At 45.2% G+C, this 27,897-nt stretch overlaps 1 protein-coding gene across 1 annotated transcript in view; it reads left to right on the forward strand.

Moving 5' to 3' along the window:
* Window positions 1–27,897, forward strand: part of UBE2E3 (ubiquitin conjugating enzyme E2 E3) — a 191,778-nt gene that overhangs the window by 133,713 nt on the left and 30,168 nt on the right. The gene's annotated exons all lie outside the window — the stretch shown is intronic.

Below are 27,897 nucleotides of genomic sequence, written 5' to 3' on the forward strand. Positions count from 1 at the left end.
AATAGTTGGCTTTCCTCAGCCATATAACTTGGGATACCTCAGGCAAATCCTTCTGAAGGTAACTAGAACGCTGTGTATATATGAGTTTTCCAGTATTGGGGTGTCTTTCATAGATTCACATGCCTGAATCATTCCCCGTCGTCGAAGTGGGAGTCCCACGGTATATAAAAAAGCAATAAATATACCTATGATAACCAAAAACCTTGGTAACATGAAGCCAGGAAGTAAAGTAGCCCAAAAGCTACCAAGAAAAAAGTTGCACATCTATGACTATCATAGTCCATTATACGTTGCCCAAACTGCAGCCAATCCGGCAACAGCACCCACCAGAATGTTGAATGTTCTCCTCAGAGGCTCAGGCTCTCAGATTTTCTACTGCACGTCGTGTGAAGGGAGTCTCTCTGAACTCTGCTCAGTTCTTCTCAAATTCTTCTCAATTCTTCAGGAATTCTTACTTTCAGGATGTCTTCTTCTAAGAAATCATTATTCAGGCCTTGTGACTCTTGAGGTAATCTCCGGCTTTTCTCCGAAGATCCCCACAAGAAATGCATCTATTGCCTATATCCGGATCATCAAGTGAAGGACTGCAAGATATGCAGGACCTTCCCTCAAAAAACCCTCCTGGATAGAGAGGGCTGCCTACTTCTGTGGCTACAGAAGCTTAAGGATCAGGACAATCCAGTTTTTGAGGTAGGAAGTATTGCCTCTGGGTCATCTGTCCTATAGGAAGTGGGCTGCTGAGGAGGTTTTATCTTCTCCTGGGGCCAAGGTTGTGAGGAAACAACAACCCTCTAAGGGTTCAGAAAGGCCTACCATTTCTAAAAAGGCTACTCCACCTGTCAAGGGCAAATCTTTGCCTTCCACGCCCCGAGAAGACCAGTAAAAATGTTACCTCCTAAGCCAACTTCTGAGAGGATTCTCCCTCAGAAGAAGACCCTGTCGTCGACGAAGGGGAAGATTCCCATTGACGCAACGTCTACATCGACGGCGACTTTTTTCCTCACCTAAGCCTGATGATTATGTCATCGGCGTCATCCCCGTCAACGCTGGTCTACGTCTCTGTGAAACCCATCTCGTCGACGAAAGAGACTGTACCTATCGTTGGCGCACCGTTGACGACCAAGACTAAGAAGATCTCGTCGACGGCGGCCTCGTCGACGGCCACTTCATCGTAGACGACGGGCTCGTCGTCGAGAACTACATCGTCGTCAAGAACTACATAGTCGTCGACGAAGATCAAATTGTCGATGAAGCCCTCCTCGTCGTCGAAGGCAACTTTGTCGACGGACACTTCCTCGTTGACGTTATCACCTTCAGTGATGATTCCATAGTCGATGGGCCTGTCGACGACTCTCCCGTTGGCGCAAAAATTGTCATCTTGTACGGAACTACAAGTCTGGTCACCGTCTACGGCTTTAACATCTGCGCCGTCTACGACAAAACCTCCTTTGTTACAGAGACGTGGTTCCGCTCTTGAACCCTTATCTCCAGTGCGTCTTTCTCCACATAAGGTACCTCTATAGGTTCCTGAGAAATTACTGGATTCAGAAGAAAGTGAGGAGGATTCTGATGTGGATGACCGGTTTCGGACAGCTACAAGCCCTTCGGAGTTGTACATAAAGTTCCAGTAGGATGATCAGGATGACCAACCTTCTCCTGAACCTGTGGCTTCACCTACTGATAGTATCCCTACAGCTCAGATGCCTATAGCTTTATTGAAAAATCTTCAACATATGCTAGACGATTATTACCGCCGTTTCCCGCCATCTGAATCTGCAGATTCCGTGCCACCTACACCAGTGGCTCAAGCTTCCACATCAGAATTCCGGTCTCCTAGACCTCCTTCGCCAGTGGCTTTGCATCATTCTCCGGAAGCGCACTCATCGGATGATGAATATGGGGAGGAAGGTGAAGTAGACGAGAGATCTCAATTATCGGAGTGGGATGAATATCAGATCCAAACACCTTCTCCCTCACCTCTGGCTCCTGCTGATTCACCTCCAGTAGATATTGGAGGCTTCCACCTCCTCATGGAAAGAGCAACCCAACGATTCCTCATCCCTATGGAAAAAAGGAAGTAAGAATACTTCCTCTATGATTTTAAGGATCAGCCAAGGAAACAAGTGCAGGCGATTCCCATTATAGATTTTCTATGGAAGGAGGGATTGAAGGTGATGTCAAATCCTGCTTCTATTCCTCCAGTCTTGCCACAACTGGACAAGAAATATAAAGCACGCGACCAGTCTCCAGCATGCCTCATAGGACACCCAAAGGCTGACTCCGTGATCGTGCAGACTGCTCAAAGACGGGCTGGAAATCCATCTTCTCCAATCACAACCCCACCTGACAGGGACGGCAGGCGGCTGGACTCGATTGGAAAATGAGTCTCCACTATGACAGCAACAACAGTCCGTGCAGCCAATTCATTAGCCATTCAGGGTCGGTACGACCGACAAATGTTGTCAGACATTTCACCATATATAGACATGCTACCAGAGCCGTCAAAGTCTGAAGCTCTGAAGATACTACAAGAGGGGGAACGTATCTTGGCGGAGATTATTGATTCGGCAGTGGATGTTGCTTCCACAGGTTTCAGGCAGCTAGCGGGGGCTGCTGTTTTACGTCGGCAAGGCTGGTTGAAAGCTACTTCGTTTCGCCAGGAGGTACGGGCAAAGATACTAGACATGCGGTTCGTCGAAGAGGCCTTATTCGGCCCACATGTAGAGGAAGCCTTGCAAACCATCTAAAAGGACACAAACAGACCGATCTCTTGGCACCTTGCAGTTTCGTAAGCCTCCCTTTCGGGGTGCGAAAGGACGTGGATCATTCTCTAATCGAGGAAACTATAATCAACAATCTTTCTACAAGTCATATCAAGGAAATCAGCGCTACCAATCACAAAGATACCATTCATATGGCCAGCGCAACACTTCCTATTCTCAGAAGAAAAGGAAGCCTTCCTACTGCGGAAAGGATTCCAACAAAAAACAATGAGTATTGCCACCTGCCACCGCTGCTGCCGCAGCCCAATGTAAAACTTGGAGGGAGAATCAAAAAAATGTATACAAACTGGTCCTCAATAACATCGGACAAGTGGGTCCTAGACATTGTAGCCAAGGGCCATGCTCTAGAATTCGAAAAGTTTCCTGCAAATTTCCCTCTAAAGGGCCCACCTCCAGCTCATCTCAAAGAGTTGTTTTCCCAGATAAATTTGATGTTACAAAAAGGGGCGATCGAAAAAGTCCCTCAATTGCAGAGAGGAACAGGATTCTATTCACAGTTTTTCCTAATAAAGAAAAATCCGGAGAATGGAGTCCCATTCTAGATCTCCGATCCCTCAACAAGTACCTAAAGAAATTGTTATTTCGGATGTTAACGCTTCAAGAAATACTTCATCTTTTGTCGGCAGGGAATCACATGGCCACCCTAGTCCTTCAAGATGCGTACTTCCACGTTCCCATTCTACCCAGGCACAGAAAGTTCCTGCGTTTCAGGGTGGCTGGCAGGGACTTCCAGTTCAAAGTCCTTCCCTTTGGACTACGATTGGCACACAGAGTATTTACGAAGGTCCTAGCTCCAGTAGCAGCGCACCTCCATCTGGAAGGGATTCAAATATTTCCTTACTTGGACGGCTGCCTTATCAAGGCGAAGTCTTTCTTAGACACAAACGCCCATGTCCAAAGATGTCTGTCTCTGTTTAAATCGCTGGGCCTCTCTATCAACCTCGACAAATCGCATCTTGTTCCTTCGCAAAGGCAAACGTTCTTAGGAGCGACTTTGGACACGCAACTAGTTAAAGCCTTCGTATCAAACGAGAGGCAACAAAAGATCCTCAAGCTGGCTCAAAAAGGTCCGTTTCAGTCAGACAGATCAAGTCCTTTCTGGGAATGGTCTCTTCTTGCATCCCGTTGATTCCCAATTGCCACCTCAGAATGAGGGTCCTTCAAGAAGAGCTCAACCTGCAATGGTTACAAGTCTCAGGATCATTCGAAGATCTCATTCAAATCACTCCTCGAATGCGGGAGGCTTTTCTCTGGTGGGCTCAAGAAAGAAATGTAGAGAAGGGATGTGCATTCCTTCAAGAAGCACCGAATTTTACTATCACCACAGACGTGTCCCTCGAGGGATGGGGAGCACATCTTCAAGGGCTAAAGGTCAGCGGAAAATTGAACCCTCAACAACGAAAGTGGCATATCAATCTACTAGAACTAAGAGCCATTTTCTTAGCCATGAAGTCATTTCGTACAATCATTCTAGGAGCCACAGTATTGATTCGCACGGATAATACTACAAGTATGCATTACTTGAACAACAGGGAGGAACGAAATCGGCTCTTCTTTCTCAAGAAGCCCAAGAAATCTGGCGATAAGGCACAGGATCAATCTCTTAGCAGTTCACGTGCCAGGAGTTTCAAATTTTGTGGCGGATTCCCTCAGCAGGTCCACAGTGTCCACCCACGAATGGGAACTGCAACAGCAGACGGTGAAAAGAGTCTTCCAACAGTGGGGTCATCCCGATCGGGACCTCTTTGCGACCAAGAAGAATAGCAAATGCCTCTTTGCAAGCTGGCTTCCCCACAAAGATTGCATATATTTAACAAGGACCCCCTGAATACACAGAAATGTAGTTCCTAGACCAGGGAAAAACAAATGAACGATATGTACCAATCTAGGCAACAAAAACAATAAACATAGGAAGGGACTGAGCTACAACATTAGTTTTTGGTAAAAAATGTACAGTTTTATTCAGAGTTATCAACACACATATAACAGTGTAAAAAAGGAAATGTGGCAAATTATATCTCAGAGATATAATTTGCCACATTTCCTTTTTTACACTGTTGCTATTTTATGTATATTCATATATTAAATTGAATGTGATTTTTTCTTAATGATGCTCTGAATTCTTACTTTTATTGTGTTATATTTGCCACTATTGATATTGATTGTGTAACATGAAATTATATGTGTGTTGATAACTCTGAATAAAACTGTAAATTTTTTACCAAAAACTAATGTTGTAGCTCAGTCCCTTCCTATGTTTGTTTTTGTTGCCTAGATTGGTACATATCGTTCATTCCCCACAAAGATTCTCTGGGGAATGCGTTTTTTGATGAACTGGTCTCAAATATATGCTTACGCCTTTCCTCCGATACAGTTGGTTCCCAGAGTTCTCCAGAAGATGAAGAGAGAACCTTGTCGTCTAATTCTCATCGCTCCCAGGTGGCCTTGCCAATTCTGGTTCACCAAACTTCTCCTCCTATCGGTGTGTGAACCAATTCAGTTTCGACCAGTACCGAATCTACTGTCCATTCAGGACGGTGAGATTTGCCATCCGAATCCGCCATCTCTGAAATTAGCTGCCTGGTGCCTGAGCACCTTGAATTCGCTCATTTGAATATCCCTGCGGATTGCAAGGAAGTTCTGGCTAACGCACGAGCGCCTACCACAATAAAGACATACAGACTTAAATGGAAAAGATTCTGCATGTGGTGTCAGTCTGCTGAGGTTCACCCGGTTCATGCAACACCTGAGCATATATTACCTTTTTTCTTGCACTTGGCAAGGTCGGGCCTCTCTCATTCAACTTTAAAAGTTTTTCTGGCGGCCATTTCAATGTTCAGACAGGATGGGTCCAATTCTCTCTATTCATCAAGAATAATGCAACAGTTTTTTTAAAGGACTGTTCCGGATGTTTCTTCATGTACGTCGTCGTCCTCCATCCTGGCATCTTAATGTGGTATTAGCGCAGCTCATGCGCCACCCATTTGAACCAATTCATAGAGTGGATTTTAAATTTCTATTTTGGAAGGTTTCTCTGTTGCTAGCATTGACTTCAACAAGAAGAGTCAGTGACATCCAAGCTTTCACCATCAATTCACCTTTCTTGCAATTCACATCCAATTCTGTGGTGCTGCGCACAAATCCTAAATTTATGCCTAAGGTGCCTTCAAATTTTCATCTGAACAAACCAGTCATCTTGAAAACATTTTTTCCTAACCCGCAATCTCTTGCGGAGAGGGCATTGCATACCCTTGACATCAGAAGATGCCTAAAGTTCTATTTACAAAGGACCTCTACCATTCGCAAATCCGATCAATTGTTTGTTGCCTACGGAAAGATACGGCAAGGGCAAGCGGTGTCTAAACAGACCATAGCTAGATGGATTTCGGCCGCTATTGACTTTTACAATCAACAAGCTGGAAGGCCTCTGCAGACAACTCCAAGTGCGCACTCTATTAGGGCGGTCTCTTCTTCGACTGCTCTTTTCGTTGGTGTTCCTCTTCAGCAAATCTTCAGAGCAACAACTTGGTCCAGCAGACATACTTTCACCAAACATTAATGTTTGGGAGCTACCAGCAATGCTGATACATCAGTGGGACAGGTGGTTCTTCGCAATCTTTTCCAATCAGGTGAGCCTCTGTTTCCCTCCTCCTCTGTACTGCTTCTCAGACGCTTATTATCTTGCCTATATTGAGTACATGCTCATTTGATTGCAAATTGTCATGTAGTTATGCATGTTAGCATTTCTATTATGGGATTAAAAATGCTGTCTATAAGCAGATTATGTTCCAAGCATTATTTGGGTACTGCTATCTACTCTGATTCAGGCATGTGAATCTATGAAAGACACCCCAATACTGGAGAAGAACAATAGTTACTTACCTGTAATCTGTGGTTCTCCAGTATTGGTGTCTTTCATAGATTCACATGCAACCCGCCCCGCTCCCCTCAGAGGCTTGTTTATGCTCTTATCTCCTGGTTACCCTCTTGTGTGAGAAAATCTGAATGCCTGAGCTTCTGAGGAAAACATTCTGGTGGGTGCTGTTGCCTGATTGGCTGCAGTTTGGGCTATGTATAATGATTATGATAGTCATAGATGTGCACCTTTTTTCTTGATAGCTTTTGGGCTATTTTACTTCCTGGTTTCATGTTACCAAGGTTTTTGGTTATCATAGGCAAATTTATTGCTTTTTTATATACCGTGGGACTTCCACTCCGACGACGGAGAATGATTCAGGCATGTGAATCTATGAAAGACACAAATACTGGAGAACCACAGATTACAGGTAAGTAACTATTGTTCATATTACTCATGCTGTGCCTGCTTCAGAAGAAAGATTTTGCACCTTCATGATGTCTTTAGTCCCTTCTTCTTTTAATTCCTTTTTTTTAAAAAAACATACTTTATTAATTGCCAAGATAGCATTGCAATGTGATACATGTAATACAAATGGCATTTTATCTTTTTGATGTTCTCTCCATCGTACATAGTACAAAGTGGTACGTTGAACACGTAATTCAATTGCAGGTGTACCTGGTTATATATCCGACACTGCGGTTATAAGGTGGTTTTGTGTACTCTGGAAATGCAATATTTTTCTTAGAGTAGTTTCACATAGTATGCTTCAACATTAAAAACGTAACATTTATAAGGTATATAACATCCATCCTCCCTTCTGGTCTGCCATTACTAGTATGTTCAGTTGCCTATTAGTATTATCTATATATCATTATTTGCTCTTTGCTGCTCGAGTACAATGGTGTTGTGACTAGGGCCTGTGAAGATCTCTGGCGTTCGGTCCTAAAATATTTAGATCTGCTATTGTGAGGGGTTATGTGTGGGTATAAAGTCCAGCTGTTGAAAGTCTTCCATCAAGATATCCCAATCCATAGAAATAGGGTGTTTCCGCATACCCCTTTACTCTTCTCTTCTAATTGCCGTACTTTCGGCACTGCCCCATTGTATCACATCTTCCTGCCATATAGTCAATAATGGACTTCTAGGTGATTTCCATCTCATGGTGATTGTTCTTACGGCCAGTATGAGGGCAAGGTCTAGGAACCTTAACTGTACCTTCTACACTGCAGTGCCTTTGCGGAGACCCATAAGGCACTCCAGGATATTTCCCTGGACAGTTAGGTGCGTAACCTCTCGCAGTGACTGCCGTATTCCGTCCCAATATTCATGTAGACTTGGGCATGCCCATAACATATGGACAAAATCTGCCTCGTCTCCCTTGCATCGGGGGTAGCAATGCTGGGCCTCTGGGAACATACCGTGTATTCTCTTTGGGGTTAAGTAAGTTCTATGTAGTATCATTGTTTGAATAAATTTAAGTTTAGCGTTACGGGATACCGTTTGGGATGCTCTAACATGCTTGCCCAAGCTTCGTCGGTGAGTTCTGTGTTTGCATCTGCCTCCCATTTTGTTCTAAGATCAGTAAGTGCGATGGATGCTTGGCTCTAATTCCTGTGTATAGTCATTTGTCTAGATGGCCTCCTTCCCCATGTAGTATAGTAAATGGACCAGTTTGTGTTGTGGAGGTTCCCTGCGTTGTGGCGCCCATGTCTTCTTGACATAGTGCGATACTGTTGTGTGTGTCAGATATAAGCGGTCTGGTGCCCTAGTGGTCTGTATGTGTTGTGATCAAGAATGTTGCCGTCACAAAAGAACAACCAGATTTCCTCCACGCCAGTCTCCGTCCAGGCATTTAGTCTGGCCTTTGTTAGCACACCCCCAGGGATGGGAATGCCCAGTAATGGGATATTAGTCTCATAGGGGGTTGTTCCTGAAGTATAAAGCATCGCCTTTCTTCAACATTGTAATGCGGTCTTAAGTAATGGGGGCCGCTGCAAGGGGATTTTAGCCTTATTTTAATTCCTTTTGGCATTCCCAGTGAAGGAGTGGAGTAAATCTGTGAATGTCTTTTGGTCCCAGTTGAGAAATAGTTGAGCATTGTGCTCTATGTAACATTGTTGAACAAAGAGCCTAACAAAGAGGGCAGTCCTTGAGCCTACCAGAGTACTTTCTGTCATTCAGACTATTGAAAAAGTCTTTATACTCCCTTCTATGGGACCAGAAGAATTAGATAACATTCTACTTGGTATGTCATAACTGATTTATTTCAATCCGTCAACATGATCCTAATGTAGAGCAATACAGTCATCCTGGATTTGTGGATTCTAGGGGGCATGCACAATAGATAACGCAAAGGCACTTTGCACATCCCCTGCTCCAACCTGCATCAAGGAACTAGAAAACCGTGTAAGAACCGGCATCAGTAGTGCTGCGAGTATAGATTAATCTGCTGGCTTCAAGGACCCCAAGATCATCCTTGTGAGGAGTCTTACTTGACCTGATTGATGTATTTTTTGAATTTTTGTGTTCGTTATCCACTCTAACCACTATGGGCCACAGGTACGAACATTAGTGTTTGCGATTATCACATGCGTTTTTTTGCGATTTGTTATTTGGCAATAGCAAATACTAATTTTCTAAAGTGTGTTTAACGCTATTTGCGATTCCCAGTGGGTCGCAAATAGACCTACCTCATGAATATTAATAAAGTAGATCTCAGTTTGGTACCCATTGGGAATTGTAAAAATCACAGTGATGGTGGCCTGCTGGGGTCAGCAGACCACCATGTCTGATTGCTTTTAGATGAAGCAGTCATTTTGTTGCAAAGCAGCCCATTTTCCTTAAAGGACAATAGGATGCATTAAAAAAAAAAAATCCTTATTTGCGAATGAGTTACCACCAACTTTGAGTTGGTGGTAAAATGCAAATGTTTTGTGAGCACATTTCTGTCGCAAAATATTTGTTCGTTCCAATGCTAGGAAGGGACGCCTTAAACCCACCCCTTCCAAATACCTAATCGCAATTCCATATTGCCGAATGTCAGTTTGGGCTTGATACATACAAAAATGCCTTTTTGCTTTCGCAAACAGTCCGATTCTGCAAATCATCCTGTTTGCAACCATAAAAAGGCTTTGTACATGTTGGTCTAAGTTTCTTCCCTAGTTGTCATTATTTTTCCCAGTATTAATTCTGTAATTCTTGTTTTTCAGATACTTTTTAAGGACATTTGCTTACCAGATTGAGAGTTGTAACTCATCATTTAATTGCCTTGGCCACTGGGCTGGTTTAAAAACTGAAGACTTCCTTCTATATACAAGTGATTTGTCTTTCATGCTCCTTTTGCAAGATTCTCAATTTGTTCCTGGTTTTGAGTTCTATAAAGAGAGACATTGATTCGATGATAACGTTATTAATCTAGGATTAACCAGTCTCCTTATCAGCTTTGCTGCCTTAAAATATTCATAGACGTAACAATATTTGCATTGCTTATATCTGGTAGAGCTTTTGATCTAGTCTAATAAGTTGCTTCTCTTAAATGGAACACTTCTGATGTATTTGCGCTTTTTTCATCCTCCTTCAACTCCACTCAAAACGGGGTGGCAACTGGCAGTATTAGAGTTGGCAGGAATTGATTAACGTTTTGCAGTTCTGATATGTCTTTCAAGAGACCTGACTGATTTTGTTGATTCTTATCAACCAAAACTAGGTCTTCTAATATCCCCTGGAATATTCCCTGCTTTAAAAGGAGCTAGAGAAGTGATGATTGAGGCGGAGGATCCTAAATCCATATTAGATGAAGACAAGGAGTGATGTTGATCCTTTAACCAGTTTACTTCCTGCTCTGTGTTTTAAACCCCCAAACTGACGCTAGGAAATAGCTTGAGGACTGGTCTGTCCCTACATGGATTGCTTGTGATTCTGAGACGTGGTGTGGCACATCAAAACAATGAGAAGGGGACAGACGGGGTCCCTTTTGTTTCAAAGATGATAGAAATCCATTAAAGCGATTTATTACCAGTTCTTGATCATTAATTACATTGTTGTTTGCATTAGCATTATTAATTTGTACACTACCCCCAAAACAAGCATTGCAGACCTTCTAATCCCTGTATACATTTTTCTCTCCTACAAATGACTAAAGGTGTGTTTAAAAGTGCTTGTTAACAAAATTACGAATGAATTCCGCTAAGGGTGGACGGGTAGTTTTTGCCTGAGGGTTGTCCATTGCCGAGGTGGAGCCTTTGTTTAGCTCCATTTCATTAGCGTTTATGGTATTTCCATTGCAGGTTGCTTTCCTTCCAACAGCCAAGTTATTTATTGCATAAGCCGTAATCATCAAGAGGAGTACATTACTTGTTTCTCTATTTCAATTAAACACATTTAACCAAAGTAGGATTGATGTATACTATAATAGAAACTAGATGGTGTCTTCTTTGAAAAATACCTTGGTATGCCACCATTCATTATGTGGCTGGCAGGGGAGAATCCCCAAATTCATCTAGAATTTATTTATTTTTTAAATTTACAGTACATTTATTTTAACCCCTCTTACTGTCTGTTCCTTTTTTCCCTCTCTGATTCATGTCTTATGCCTAAAGTTGGATGCTCCCTCACGCCCTAGACCATGCCGCACTTCCAACTGACACCTCCAGGACTAAAAGGACACAGTAGTCCTGTGGGCAGGCCAAACTGGTTTACAAGAGGTGATCATCCTGACACATGGTAGAGATTTCAGTGAGGCCACTCAGATAGCAAGTACTATGAGTGAGGCACTTGTGATCCTCCTCGAAATGCAGCAAACTTATTATCCTGGTACATATCAGTGCCAAACCTCTTCACTATATGTATGACTGTCATGACTTCCACAATCCAGACATATTACTATATGTAAAGAAAGACTGAGCCTCAACAAAGGTCCAAGGACAGAGGTTCCTCCATGAGAGGACTAAAGAGTCAGGGTCTTTCACATCCTCCAAGAGAAAATGTAAGCCCCCGGAAATTGTAAAGTTTAAAGTCTTCATAATTTAATGCACAAGAAGGTCTGGTAGTCTAGCACTGAGCAAGGAGATCTGCACATATAAAAGCACCTGAAAAAGATGCTGTTGGATTAACTTGAAGATAAAAAATTAGACATTCCACGCAGGGAAAAGTAGGTTTGTTACTAGCCACACAAAGAAATCTGGCTCGATAAATGAACGCCAGTCCTCCATCTGGTATATTGGTTCAGTCACAGAGAACCATAGAATACCCTGTTGTAGTGGCTGATGCGACATCGGGAACAGGCGATTAAATTATCCATGTCTGAATGAGGAAAGCTACATCAGGGTTAGTGCATTGTAATAGAATCATAGGTATCTAACTGGTGCCTGAGAAAGAGCAAACAATGATGGAGTAATCGTTCATGCCAGATGATGTAAGGTTAGCATTCGACTACTTAACAGATGTGAAAGTATATTGATCAGTACCATGTGGAGTAGGATCATTGAGAGGACAGGCTGATCAAAAAGCATGGAAAGAAGCCCATAGGAAAATGAGAAATCCTAGAGAATGGCAAGTTTGTGACTTACCTCTTGCTTTCAATGATGTGTAAGACCAATAATGACCATGATGGATGTGAAAGTAGGGGCAGAGCATGTGGACTCTGCATGATCCGGGCAGAGGCATGCTTACCTTCTGAGTGGTGCTTGCCACAATGGAGCAGTTGGGTGGGGGGCATGGGCCAAAATAATGGAGCGCTGAAACCGAAAAGAAAGTGGGGGGGGAATGAACTCAAGCTACTCACCAGAAACCAAAACAAATGGAAGTAAATCTGAGAAATAATCAATCACCAAAATGTGAGGAAAAAACTCAGCAAAAACATCAAATAGCTCTCCTGACAAGGAAACGTCCTGCTGAGGCATCCAAAAATAAAACAGTAGTGTCCATATGATGATAAGAAATGCAACCCCCATAGCATTTTAGGCGCACACTCTACAGGCAGCCCAGCTTTGCTTGGGAGTCTTAGCTCCCAGAGCAAAGCAAAGTATAAGTAGCTTATTTGACCCAATATTGTCTCTATACCAGATCTGTAGCTCCAGGCTGTCCATCAAAGCTCTTTCCTCTCAAAGTAACAGATGGTACAAATTCACACCTAGTTGATAGGAATGAAACATTACACTCAGATCTGTAAACTGTGTGAAATGTATCGAGTAAAGGTGGTGCCGGACCTAGGCTGATTTAGAGCCTCCGCATTAAGCAAGCAGTACATCAGTGGTAAAAGTGACATTACGAGTTGCAGCGTTTTGGGCACTCCCCAGCACTCCGTCGGGTGTTCACATCAGTCTTTATAGTGCCCTCTTGTTTGTTTATTTCTTTGTCCTGTTTGACTATTGAAATTCAGGACATTTTATCTCCAATTAATCCTTTTGGTTGTCTTGGACGGATTCTATTTTCAACATTGTAATAATTTTATCCCTGGTGGATACACTGTGTTTGTTAGTTTTTGCAAGAAGTAGAAGAAAAACTATAATCCCTATAGTAAGGAATTTGTTTCTCAAATAGTCAATAGCAATTTTAAGGGATTTTCTTTGTGCAAGAGTCATTACTAATCCATCATGGAACAGAGAAATCAAAACACCTTTATACATTGTAAGTTCTGCTCTAGGTGATGTCAACTGGATCCCTTCTTAGATTTTGATATAATAAACGCAAGGTCCACGCATCTACTTTTGTTTCTCGGACTTCAAATTGTGAGGATTTTTATGACAATCTTGCTGTGAAAGGTATTTTTCTAGTACACAGCAACGTTTAAATGTCTTTAATGAACTGTGGAGACATTCTAGAATATATCAGAATTAGGAAAGCACAAATAAAGCACATTTTCTGTAATTCTGAAGTGTAGTGGAAACCTATGCTTTGATAGTATCAAACCCAATCAATACACTAGGTGATGACATTTCCACGCATCAAATGTGTGCTCTTACTTTTATCAGTAAAAGTGTATGTATGTGCAGCTGTAATGGTCATTTCAATTGAAAATGTTTTGTCTGCTATGGCAGTGTGCTACTACTCCATGCATGCTCCACTTTACATCACTCCACTCTTCATCACTCCACTCTTCATCACTCCATGTCACTGCACAATGCACTGCACCACTCCACTCTTTGCCACTCCACGCCACTCATGCCATTCTGCACCACTGCACTCTTTGCCTCTACACCAGTCCAGTTTAGGCCTCTGCACTCTACTCTGCACCATACAAACCACTCTAGGCACACCACACTACTCTGCAACACTGCACTCTATGCCACTGCACTCTGCTCTGTACAACTCCACTCTAGGCCACTGCACTCTATGCTAGTCCCCTTTACACCACTAATCTGCTCTACACCACTCCACCCTGCACCCCTCTGCACTCTACGCTGTGCCACTCCATTTTACGCATTGCACTCTATGCCACTCTACTCTACACCTCTCTACTCTATCCCACTGCACTTTTGCCAGTCTACCTTACACCACTGCACTCTGTACCACTATAGAGCACTCTGCTTTATGCCACTCCACGCCCCTCTACACTATGACACTCTACGTGACTGCATTGTACACCCCTCTATTTACTCTGCCATTCTACTCTACCCTACTGCACTCTACGACACTGTTCTGCAACACTTCACTCTCCACAGCTGAACTCTATGCCACTGGACTCTGCACCACTCTGCGCCTCTGCACCACTCTGCGCTGCTGCACTCTGCACCACTCTGCGCCGCTGCACTCTGCGCCGCTGCACTCTGCACCACTCTGCGCCGCTGCACTCTGCACCACTCTGCGCCGCTGCACTCTGCACCACTCTGCGCCGCTGCACTCTGCACCACTCTGCGCCGCTGCACTCTGCACCACTCTGCACCACTGCACTCTGCACCACTGCACTCTGCACCACTCTGCGCCACTGCACTCTGCACCACTCTGCGCCACTGCACTCTGCACCACTCTGTCACCGCACTCTGGGGTGCAACATGGCTAAGACACTTTGGCAAAGCTGTTCTTGCATAGGCGAGACCTGGCTATGGGTGTGCTTAAAGTTGCCAGTGATGGTCACTTGTAACAGTAAGTATGCAGAAGTGAGATGCATCCATTGTATGAAGAACAATTATACAGCATTGGTCAGTTCCTTGTAGTCTCATATTTGGTCCGTTGCTTGTAGACTCCAAATATTTTCTTTCACAAGCTGTTTCATTCAAATTGTGCTATTGCTCCTTAACAAGTTGGTTAAACATTTGTAGTGTTAGACATGCTGAACCCTGTTTGAGTAACCAATCGGATTTCACATTCACATCAAACATGAGCTCTCGCAGTACTAAAAAACAATCCTTCATTTTCTGCAAAATCTAAGCACTCAACAAATGTATTTTCTAATTTATGAGGCTTTGTAAATGGACATTAGTAAGACCAACATTTTCCCCTGATCTATTTAATGTACTTAGTGCATGCCGGTGCGACTACCTTGCCACTTACCCAGTATGAAGGTAAACTGCAGTCTTTTCCAGGCATTAACACTAGTAATAATGGATTCACAGGCAGATTATAAAAGGCATGCAGAATCTCCTTGTCCCTCATCACAAAGTACTTCTTCCTCGTGTCTGGCAGTTGAAGATTCAGAAGCCTGTGTTGAGGTTGTGGTTGTTTTGCTGAGTACATGGATGATGTTACATTACTCTACTTTACACTCTTTATTATGTTGTTTATTTATTAAAAATAAGGACTGTGATGACCCTTGCTTGATACCTGTATAGGCCATTAAAAAATAAATCTTTCCAACAGTGAAGGATTTCCTAATCTCCTGCCACTCCCAATCAGCCTACAACTTTATTTAAATATTTCTCTACTGGCATTTCTTCAAACTCAAAAGCAGGTCGGGGCAGGCACGCCCCATCGAAGGTAGACTTAAATTGACAGTTACAAGGTAGTCGTGGCGTTGCTTGCTTCCCGTCAAGAGTTACAAATTACATCACAAACAATCTGCACTAGTTCAACCTCACCCCGGGCCCGACCCCACAGAGTAGAAAACTCACATATGGACAACAAAGGAAAGTAAAGAAATGGAAAAAAGAACACAAAACTTTGACTCAACACTTGACATGCATAACCATCATCCCTTCTCCATTCGCGCAGGAGGATAATATATATATATAGATGGGGCAGAGAGAGTGGACAAAGAAAAGAAGACCTATCAGGGAAGCCAGGGGTTGTGTGTATGGGGGAGGGGTTGTCCACTCTGTGCCGTCTAATGGTGACGCATACCTAGTGGCCATCTAATCAGTGCAGGTAAGGCTAGTGGGTCCCCACTCCAAGAACTCTTCTGCCTAGGCCATAACATGCCATCATGATCACGGGCTAGGTCATCCTCCTAGTCATTAGCTAGGAGTGCCATAGCACTTTCACCCAGCACACTGCAAGAGGTTGTCTCTGCACCCTGTCTCTCTTCACTCAGTAAAGACTCTGCCTAGCCCACAGCTCCAGAGATGAGCACAAGCGAGCTTGTGGGAGGCCCTCCTGTGACCTCCATTGTAGGGCACTTTGTCATTTTGCCAAGACCATGGCTAAGTCAAGGAACCCGTCCCCCACTCTCCACAGACTTTTCAGCGGATAAACGCCCAATGGGCAAAATGCCATGGCGCCAGCACCCCTTCTACCCAGCGTGCTCTCCACATCGGTAATCACTGCGCTCCACAGCATTCTCAAACCATCTCTCAGGGCACATCTTGAGCCCGGCATGCATTCAGTCTTCAGATAGGTGGTATGCATGTAATTAAGTAGTGGGTATTTAAAGCAGCTGCTGCACGAAGCCTTGTGGACCCACTCCAGAGCCACCACAACTATGAGGGAGGTCATCCATGGCCATTTCCAGTGCTGATATGTCGAGCCACGAAACCAGCTTGCACCCATGTCCAAATGTCAGTTGGACCTGCAGGAATTCATGAGTCCAGGGTTCCTTTTGACCTTCAGACCACAAACTGTGCATGGCCGCTCCCACCTAGGGAACTAAGCATGAGGGAGGCAACTAAGGCTCCATTAAGGAGTCCAGCGCACGCATGGGCCATCCGCAAAACAGTCACTTACAGTTTCTATGCCCACCACAAGCGACTGTACCAGTCTGTGCTCCCCACAGACTACAGATAGGAAGTCCCACCAGCTAGATCGCTAGGGCATAAAGCACCAGATGATGGAATCACTGAGTTTAAGAGACCGCTAGAATTTTATATTGCCTCTGAGTGACCACAGCACAGCCCCCAGATTAGCTTTCCTTGTTTTCTTCTCTCTATGAACCACGTGCGCCCCCAAAGTACTTCAACTGGGTTGGTGCCCATTCGATGTGTCGGTCTGTTACAGAATGGGGCGCATCATTCCAGCCCGGGAACAAGGGACCCGATGCTTAAACCTAGTCCTCCAACACGGACATGCATCACTCTTTACCCAAGTCAGGGTGTAGCAGATAAATCAGAATGTCTGCATACTATGCTTACTTCATTATGCAGTGGCATCCCCCAGGGGATGCCCTCTATCCTCATTGTACTAACAGAATGTTCCACTGCCAGCGCAAAAGCATTGTGGAAAGGGGGCATTCGTGTCTCATTCCCCGGAACACCTCAAAAGACTCAGAGATGCCACCTCACCTTCCTTGTCATCTGCATACAAGACAACCCACCGGGCACCATCATGGACCCAGGTTTACTCTCCTCATTAACACTGTAAATAGGACCAGCCCAACGTGTTGATAGCCTTGTGCAAATCTACCGAAATGGCCAGGGCACGCCGGGCATATTCCTCTGGCGTCTCACCCCGACGGCAAAACACAAACAATCTACAAATGTTTTAAGAGGTGTTGTGCTGCAAGATGAAACCGTTCTGTTCGCATGAACGAAAATGAGCAGATGATCATGTAACGACCCGCCAGTGCTCCGTATCTTATTATCGATGTTTAACTTCGATGATGGCCGAGATGCCCCCACCTCCCCAAAGGCTTAGACACTGAAAGCATTGGGTCCTCCCGAGAGGTAGCCGGTAGGCATCCCACTTCCAACGAATTGGCATATAGCGCAGCAAGTCTGGGGGACATGTCCTCAACATAAGTTCGATAAAACACTGCAGACAGGCCGTGAGAGACCGGGTTGTTAATCCCCCCCCCCGCCCCTCCACACGCTGCCCCCACCCCCCCAATATGGCCCACCTAGAGCCTCCTGAATATCCACCTCCAAGCACGGGAACTGCTCTCTACACAGGAACCGATCCAGAACCGCGACCGAAGGCTCCTGTCAAGCAATATATAGGTCCCAATATTAGGAAGCAAAAACATCTAGGATCTAGTTCTAGGAGTACACAAGATGATCCTGACTAGGTCTTATGTGGGTGATGGCGTGACCGCGCTCGTCCTCTTGGATCAGCCCGACCTCCCCTCCGCATGCGAGTTGTCCACGTAATCTCTCCAATTAAGAGCGCGCAGTATCTTAGTAACTACAATGTTCTCTTCCCGGTGTTGCGTTCTGAGACGTTACACCTGGTCGGTAGGAAGGGAACGCGTAATGTCCATCAGCTCATTTTCAAGTGTTGTCAGCCTGTTTGACAGTGACCTACGCAGTCCTACTGACTGGCCAATGCAGATTCCTCTAACCACCATTTTGAATGCCTCTAATTCAGTGGCTACACTCCTTGCTATCCCCACATTGTCTGCAAAGTAGTTACTGATCATGGTTTCGAGGGGTTGTCTGAAGGTAGGCTCTAATGGGGACGAGGCCACCAGTTTCCATGTAGGTATCGCTGAGATGCGTCTCCCCGCACCGGATTGTGGTCAAAAAGATTGTGTGCTAGGTTTCTACCCTGGTGATAACCCGATTTATGGCCAGGCTACACAATCAACGATCTAGTCGATCATTCAGGTTATAAACTGGGGAGTAGTATCTGTATTCTCGCAAGTGTGGGTGCTGCGAGCGCCATGTGCCCACAAATCCCCAGTGGGAACACCAACCCCAGTATTCAGCGGTAACTCTAATGGTCGGACAGTCCAGAAGGGGTGGGGTGAAATGGCTCCCCTCTCTAGATTTGGTCCGACATGACATTCAGGGGCATCCCTGGTCGAATTTACACCAGTGCAGTGCAAACATAAGACAAAAAGTTCATGGCATACACCCGTACCCTCCATCTCCATTTCGGCGCTTCAACCTCGCCAGTCAAGTGCATCTTCTGTAGGAGAGCAACATCCCTCCTGCGCCGCAAGTACGGGATGATTTTGTAACACTTCACAGCTGAACCCATACCCCGCATATTAAGTTTGTGACCCCAGTACCCACTCAAGCCCCCCCGTGCCACAGAAGTGCCACCCTTCAAATGACAAGCCCAGAGATTAGGATTTTGTCTTCTGCCACCTGAGTCAAACATTCCCAGCTCCCAATCCCCAGGACAGTGCAGTAACGACACCCTGTCCAAAAGCCAAACCACTAACCAAAAGCAATTGCCAATTATGTAACCATGCACATTGAATCCCACCGTTCTGGAAGAGTTGGTGAGGGGTAACAGGCAGCTTCCTCATCAGTCCCACTCCCGCGGCTCGTCCCTCCCCGGTCACAATATAAATCACCACAAATACTTGAGGAGTCTTCAACAGAGTGCAGCTGCATGCATTCTAGAAGTACTCCGGAGTGCCAAACACTGCCCATCGGCGTGTCGTCCCTGTGGGCAAGCCCAGGGCATCTCTCTGCAAGTAAATACAGCAAACATATACGCCCACACAAGAGTACAGCAACCTAAAGATCATCCCCCATGTGAGGAGTGATCGCCGATGGGGTTGGACCAACATCTCACTCACCCTCTGAGTTTGTACCAATCGGGCTTGACCCAAATGAGCTGCCACTGGTGTCACATTGTCTCAATGCAGCAGAGGCAGTTTCTGTCTCAAGCACCTCCTGGTGGCCCTGTGAGGCCTGAGTTTCTGAGGGTTAGACCACCCACGGGAGACTACAACATCTGCGCCTCTTCCTCCATGCTGCGTGGATCTATGCCAGCGAGCGCTGTCTGGGCCTGCCCTATGCATTTCAAGAGACTCCCAAGTAGCCGCAGGGGTGTCAAAGAATAGCATATTGTCGTCCATATTTAGTTTGAGCCAGGCCAGAAACAGTACCATATAGCGTACATTCGCATGCCAGAGTGCCCTTTTTACTTCAGTGAAGGAGGCCTTACGCCACTGCACTTCCATGGTGCAATCTGGGAAAATACCTACTGGTACATTGTCCACTTGAAACCAGCACGCCTCCCGGAAGCGCTGCAAGATGTGATCGCTATCGAAAGTGCAACATATGCACTACCATCAGGTGTGGTTGGCCCTTGGGGGAGAAGGCCAAGCTGGGACTCGGTGAGTCCTTTCCAGGGTGAAGAATTTGGACAACCCCTGCCGAGCCACGGTCAACACAAACCAGTGCTCAAGATAGCAAATCATGTCCTGGCCCTCTGCCCTTTCTAGAAGTTCAAAAATCCTCCCATTATTTTGCTAACTGCAGCCTTCAGCGTCCTCCGCTCGTCTCCCAAGAGTGCCCACCCTCCTAGTGAGGTCTCGCACTTTTGTCTCCAGGGCATCCAGGCGCAGCGAGACCGCTACTGTGGCCGCATTAGTCTCTGCCATACTAGCGCTCAGCTTACGGTGATCGTTGCAGAGGATTCCCGGGCCCACCACAAGCAGTTAAATCTTTTCCTCCAGGAAGTATCTGAATTTGTTGATCGGCTTCAGAGTTTGCACCAGAGTGATGTCTGCTGTTCCCCTTCTGGTGGGTTAATCTGCACCTGGTGGAATCAGAACCCGATATAAAGCTCACTGTGGACACTTGCAGTGCACCACATTTTGAATTAGATCACTCTCAGGGGGTGGGAGGGGATCATCCATCCGGGTGCAAATGTAAGGTTGCACTCGGGCAGGGATCACTCCAAGAAAGTGTCCCACAAATGAAGGGCGCACAGGTGGGGTCTAATCCAGGCGGTCTCAGAAGAAGGGTGCGGGAACCACAGTTGCTCCCCACATCCGCAATCCAGTCAGGAGTGCAACACAAACCCAAGTGCACGGAGGGTCACCCCTGCCACAGTAACAGTCGCTCACTGTTCCATCATCAGTCGAACTCTCACAGGCAATGAGCATGCTCTCCAAAATTGCTGGAGTCCCAGCCAGCTCCTCACAGCAGTTCCCATGTGTTAATGAACCAGCTGCCCCACTTGGGAAATCAACTTGAATGTCCCCCAGGTCCAGTACATTACCTAGAAGCTCTCCCCACTCAGTGTCTGCATCCCGAGCCCTCCAGCCCGTCAGGCTGCCACTTACAATTTCCTAGGCAGGGCCCAACAATCCTGCCAAAATCCACTCTCCCCCTGGGAGTGCCATTGTGGCGTCACACTTAAGAAGGGGAAAGCTCATCTGCTGCTTCCCTTGTTAATGTGACACACCACTTGCAGCGGTACCTTATGCTTTGGGGCCACTCCTCCAGGTACTGCTGGCGACCTGCCATGGTCCCACCTCCTTTGCCACCTCATGGCCAAAAGCAGTCTGCGCCGTGGCCGCCATCTTGTGCCGCTGTAGTAAAAATCTCCATAGTCATCATCAGGAGCCCTCTGCACCTCCGATAGGGGCTCATTACCAGGACTAAAAGGCCTGGGGCCTCTGCAGCCCTCCATGCGCCCGCCCCTCTGATGCCCACTCTGTGGGTAATGTCTTGGCAGCCGGCGGGGAGCTCTAGGGTGAGACCATAAGCCATGCCCCTCCCCTTAAGCCTACATCTTCACTGCACTGCCTGTCCTTTCACCTGGGGTTTTCTATCTCTAGAGGAACCAGGTCCCTTTATCCCCCTTAACACCCTTCCTTTGCAAAACAAGGCTACTAAGAAGCTGTAGGTGCCAGGCATTTTTGGAGCCATTGTGGTGGTAGAACCCATGTGATAATCTACTCCCAAAGTCACAACGCTTTAACATCTAGGGCACAGATCGGTCTGGTCATGGGTATGGAAATCGATCTCTGTCACCAGGAGTGCCACACATTTCTGGCCATTTGGGCAGTATGGGCACCCTCAGTAAACTTTACATCGTGCGCAGATCAGAACGACAGACAATATCAATTTGTTCAACTGACACACTAGTCTTGGAAACAAGATTGGCACCTTTTTCTCTCTTCGATGCATACTGAGGGACCACAGAGCCAGTATTGTACACTGGAAATCCCTCACGTGAGCTCTAATGGGAGTTCCGATTGCCTACTGTGGAGGGAGTATTCCTGGTTACTCATCATGGTAGTGCCATGTACTTATGGTCTTACTAGATGCTGAGCTGAGCTCCTTCTACATCAGGGTAAGCTTCAATCATTTACTCTAAGAAAAGTGAAAAGGATGAGGTTGATGGACCTCGATTAGTTCCTCTTGTCAATTGATCAGTCTTGTTATTACGGAGCCACTCATTCCGGGAGATGTCTTGTGATGCGCTCCATACTTTCCCTTTTGCCAGTTTATTTTATTTATTTATTTGTAGAGTTTTGTATAGCGCGGACAAGACCCGTGGGTATCAGAGCGCTTAACATAAAAACATAGAAACATAAAAACATAAAAAGATTACAAATTACAGATTGACATTATAGTAGCAGATTATGATAACACACATATATGAGGTAGTAGGCGATATGATATCAGGGTGATTAACTAAATATATATATATTCTAAATGCCTGTGACATTAGCCTTATGAGGTGCATAGGCTTGGCTTGTGTCGTAGTCATATCGTCAGGTTTGGCTGAGGTAGGGTTACATAGTATTATCAGTGCAGTTACATGAATAATCAGCAATATGATGAGTCCGATCTTATTTGTCTAGAGTGTTCATACTAATGGTTGGTATGTGTCTCTATGTAGGGTATTTACTCATCAAGTGGTTCTTGAGTTCCCATTTGAATTTTACAGTGTTTTGAATCACCCTGATGTTAGGAGGGAGTGAATTCCAGATTCTGGGGGCGGCTCCGGAGAATGCTCGGTCATAGGTCTTTTTCTTCCGGAAGAAGGCCGGTCGTAGTAGCAGCTCCTTGGCGCTTCTCGTTGGTCTGTTGCCTCCCGATAGCTTAATTTTCTTGGCTAGATATCTAGGCGTGCTGTAGTGAACCGCTTTGTGGGTAATACAGGCCATCTTCATTTTAATTCTCGCTTCGTAGGGTAGCCAGTTTAGTGCCTTTAGATGGGGAGATATGTGATCGAATTTCCTCGTTCCCGTGATGAGTCTTGCCGCGGTGTTGAGGCAGGCTTTCAGTGGTGCAGTAGATGTTTTTGGTAGGCCAGCTAACGTGGTGCAGCCATATTCAATTCTCGAGATCACCAGAGATTGGATAGCCAATTTTAGATCTGCTTCTGAGATAAAGGGTTTCAATTTTCTTAGATAATTCAGGTGGAAACGGGCGCTCTTGGCCATTGTGTTGATGTGGTCTTTCATGTCAAGGTTCTGGTCTAATGTGATTCCTAGAGATTTAGCTGAGTTGATTAGGATCGGAGTACAGTTCAGAGCAGTTACCAATTTAGTCCAATCTTTTACTTCTGGTTGACTTCTTCCAGGTGATATTAGTAGGAATTCTGTTTTGTCGGCATTAAGTTTTAGATGATTAGCTGTTAGCCATTGTAACGCTCGCTTTAATGTTTCATTCATTAGGTCAATGTCATCTCGGCAGGCGATCTTCATATATATTTGCGTGTCGTCTGCGTACATGTGATAGGAGATCTTTGATTTACGGAGAATCTCCGTGAGAGGTTCAACATACAAGTTGAATAGATCTGGGGATAACGTTGAGCCTTGTGGGACCCCTATTGTGTTCGGGCACGGGGAGGAGATAACTTGGTTGACTAGGAATAGTTGTGTCCTGTTCTGTAGGAAGGAGTTAAACCAATTCAGTACGTTTCCAGATAAGCCCATCCTGTCACGTAGCCTGGTCATCAATAATTCGTGATTTACAGTGTCAAATGCTGATGATAGGTCTAATAGGATCAGTAGGCATGCATGATTTTGGTCTAGGGCCTGTAAGGCATCATCAACAATATGCAGGATCGCCGTTTCAGTACTATGCCCAGTTCTGAAGCCTGATTGGCAGTCATCTAGTAATGAGAACTTAGCGATGTGCTGACTCAGTTGGCCCTGCACGCATTTCTCAATAAGTTTGGCAAGTAGAGGGATGTTGGTCACTGGTCGATAGTTCTTCGGGTCTGATGCATCCGCTGTCGGTTTTTTGATGATGGGAACTACTTGCCCAGTTTTTAGGCAGTCAGGGAGGGACCCTTGTGCAAGTGAAGCATTTATTATCTCAGTCCAGATAGGAATTAGGGTGTGGCTGATTTCTCTTACACACTTTGCCGGTAGAGGGTCCTGATAGTGGTTGTTCGGTCTGAGTTCTGCTAGCGTTTTGGCGATCTTTCCCTGGTCGTATAGTTCAAATGTGTCCCAATTTGCCTGATTTTTTGTATGCGGGTCTTCAGTTGTCGCCTTGGCTTCATTTATAGGTGAGGGAAGTGTCGTGAGGTTAGCTGCTGCACTTGTGAGCTCATCTTCTAGTTGTTTGTTTTTTTCCATGATAAATGAAGAGAACTCCTCGCAGCTTATGGGAGTTTTTGAGCTCTCTTGAGAGGTTTTAGCTAGTTTATTAGATTGTTGTTTTAAGATCTCGAAGAGTTTTCTTGGTCTGTTTGCGGCATTGTCAAGTTCAGCCCTTATAAATTCTTTTTTGGTGTTGATTATCTTTTTGTTATATTGTTTTCTCGTTTTTCTGAGGTCTTTCAGCTCAGGGGAGGAGGGATGTTGTCTCCATTTCCTTTCAGCCATTCTCAGTTTTCGCCTGTCTTCGTTCAATGATTCATTGAACCAGGGGGTTTTTGGTTTTTCTGAGACATTTTTCAGTTTTTGAGGCAGGGTGTCGTTGACTATATTACCGATCGAGGTTATGTAATGATCTGTCAGCTCGTTGACATTGTCATTCTGCCTGTTGTTACGAGGCTTCAGGTCTTTCTCACATCTTTCCACTAGTAATTCAATATTGGCTTCTTTTGTGTCTCGAATTAGTTTTTTGCACTTGCGAGGTTGCACGGTCTTACCTTTTTTCATTGTGGGTATCGTGAATGTTATGGCGTGATGGTCCGACCAATCGCACGGGTCTATAGCAAGGATTGAAGTCTCTTTGTTTCTTGAAATAATCCAGTCGAGGGTCGCTCCTTGTGAGTGAGTGGGTTGGGTGCATGCTTGCGTAAGGTTTAGCTCATTGAGGAAGTCTTTAATCGAGTTCACCATTTTGTCGTTGCCGTCGTCCCAGTGGAGGTTAAAGTCACCTAGGAATATGTTGTTGGCATCCGAGTTCGAGTTGGCAGTTATAATCTCTATTAGTTGCTCTGTGAACTTAGTGTTCTCTCCCGGTGGGTGGTAGAACGCATGCAGGTTATAGCTTTGATTGTTTAGTGATCTTATGTTAAGACCAAGGTATTCACATGATTCCGTGGGGTCAGATTGGAATTGGTTGACCTTAATCTCGGACCGGTGAATGCACGCTATACCTCCTCCCACTTTCCTTGGTCTGTCTAGCCTGACAATGTTATATTGAGGTGGTACTAGGAGATCAATGGTAGGAGATGATGATTCACTGAGCCATGTTTCCGTGAGGATGGCCAAGTCGATTTCATTGTTGATGATGAGGGCGGCTATGTCCGATGCATGTTTAGCTGCCGAGCGACAATTAAGAAGTAGGCATTTCAGGGCTTTCTGTGAGTTAACGGGGTTTTCATTTTCCGTGTCGATTGTAGTTGCCTGTATATGTTGTAAGTTGTGGTGGATTGCTTTCCTGTCATTCTTTCTGGACGTTCTATTCGAGTCAATCGGTACAATTTCGATATACTCCTCCTTTCCCTGAGCCGGTTGTTCATAAGATTGCAGTAGGGCCAGGGTTTCTTTATTTGTTAAGGGGTTGGTCCTGTTTGGTCTGTTGGGTCGGAGTACAAGATTCTGGATTTGTGCGACCTTCGTGTGTGTATTCATCGTCATCTCCCAGATTTTCTCAATTGTCTTTGCGACATTCATCGAGTCTTGTGCTAGGTTGCTTATTAGTTTTTTGAGCTCATTGACTTCTTTCAATGTTCGGACAAATTTCTTATGTGACATAGACCTGGCTGTGTTCGTTCTACAATTTTCCCTCCTCCGTGACAGGTCTTTTCTCATTGCTACCGGTCTAGTCGCTGTACCCTTATTTTTGATATGATTCTTGACTTTATTAGAGGTGTCTCCATTGCTTCCTATGATATTAGGTGTAGAGGGTGTTTTAGTGGATAGAGCTGTAATGGACTCCGGATTCGCATTCGAGGGAGATTGGGGAATGTTGGTATCCTCTGCCCTGTTCTTTTTGTGGTTATCTTCATAGGAGATCTCACTTGGCGCTGAGCCACCCTCTTCAAGTGTTGTGGCGTCATGTGGTATCGGCACCGGCATTTCTATTTGTGCCTGGCTCTTCTCTTTATTTCGAGGGTTAGGAGCTAACCCTATCCTTTTAATCTCTTTCTCCGGTATGGCCATCGTAGTTCCAGGTAAATCTCCAGTGTTGGTGATTAGATCGTTCCGGCAGCCCGTTTTGTAGGCTACTCTGGAGACCGAGTTGTTTAAGTCATTTGTGATATCTGGTGGCGTCAAGTTTTGTTGATGATTAGGTCTTTCTCCATGGCGTGTTGGTTGTGGTGGATCTTGAAGGTTTATGTTTGGTCTTCCATCAGTATTGGAAGAAGTGTTCTTGATTATATTGACTACTCGTTGTGTCTGGGATCTTAAGTTTTCTGCTTCTATTTTTAACGTTGAGAATATTTTGTCAAATTTTACTAGCTCTCTGTCTGCTGCTTGGATGAGTACAATTCCATTTTTGTATATAGTTATGTTTAGGACAGCTCTGCACCATGCTGAAGGTTTGCTCCTAATTTTTGTGCCGTGTGGGATGTTGGTTATATTTTCAATATTTAGACTTTTTGTCACGACATTACGCCAGGTCGCCGTTCTTCTAGTGAAGAATATCAGGTCATTTATGATAATGCCCCTATCTGTGTTAAACGAGGGGTCCAAGAACAGTTGTTCTGGGTGTTTCTTCAGTAAGTTGTGTTTGACCTTTTTTGCCGCGTTCTTAGAAATCTTGGGTGGGTATGTTATTACTTGTGCGTTCATGTCTTCACGTTCTGTGTACCTGACCGACATAATTGTTCTTTAGTTCGTGAAGATCTTTAAGTGATTTCTAGTTTCTGTCCTTCCAGGTTTCCTAGAGACCACCTTGTTATCTTTTGAATTATAGCTATGATCTCATTAATCTTTCCACTGTTTTACTTGATCTCTTTCATGTCTCTTTGTAAGCTGCTACTATCTTAGCCCTTTTTCTTTATTACCACACTTTTCCTCTTTATCTTTCCTTGTTTGCATGTGGATCTTGTGTGAGGATGTTTAGTTATTGGTGGGGTTGCTCCCCATTCCAAGATGGCCGTTTGTTACTTTATCTGAGTGAGTGCTGAGAAGTCTCTTCTCTCTTCTCTCTTACACAGTGAGAGCTGAAGTCTTTTCTCTCTTTCCCTTACTTGTAGTCCACTCTCAATTGCCTTTCTTTGTAGTTGCTGCGATAAAAGTCCCTTTTCACTTTCTCCTCTTCTGCCTGCTGTGTTTATTTTGGTGCATTTTTTGTTTCATGCCTGACGATGTCAGAAACGGCCGCCATTTTAAGGTCAGGCAAGCCGGACCTTATTTCCTCCGTTTGTGCAACTGGTGAGTCTTTTCTATTTATGTCATCTAGGCATGTGCTGCATGCTAGTGGCTGGGAGCGTCCAGTCCTCCACTACCATTCCTAGGTTGCAGTCAGTATACACTTCCCTTGTCCGTTCTCGCCGCCATTGCTAGATCAGGCGGGACGGATCGGCTCCGACTTTCCTGTCTCCCGCCACCTGTCCTCGGATGATCCAGAGGAGGGGGAGCGGGGGGGGGGGGGGACACTCGGAGGGGTTATGGTGCCCCTACCTTTATCCACGCAGGCTCGCTCTCATGCCTCGATCTGCTCTCCCCGTCTGCCGTGTGAAGATCACACCCGTAGTCCTCCCGAAGCTCCCTGTCTAATTTCCTTAACAGTGTTTCGGTGGAGTGTAGTATAAATGAGCAGTGCCTCTAGCGCCTTAAGGTACATCTTAGGGATTTTGCAAAAGGAGACGTCTTCTTCCATTCTTCTGTAGGCCAGG

The sequence above is a fragment of the Lissotriton helveticus genome, chromosome 3_1 (genome assembly GCF_964261635.1).
Source record: "Lissotriton helveticus chromosome 3_1, aLisHel1.1, whole genome shotgun sequence".
NCBI lineage: Eukaryota > Metazoa > Chordata > Amphibia > Caudata > Salamandridae > Lissotriton > Lissotriton helveticus.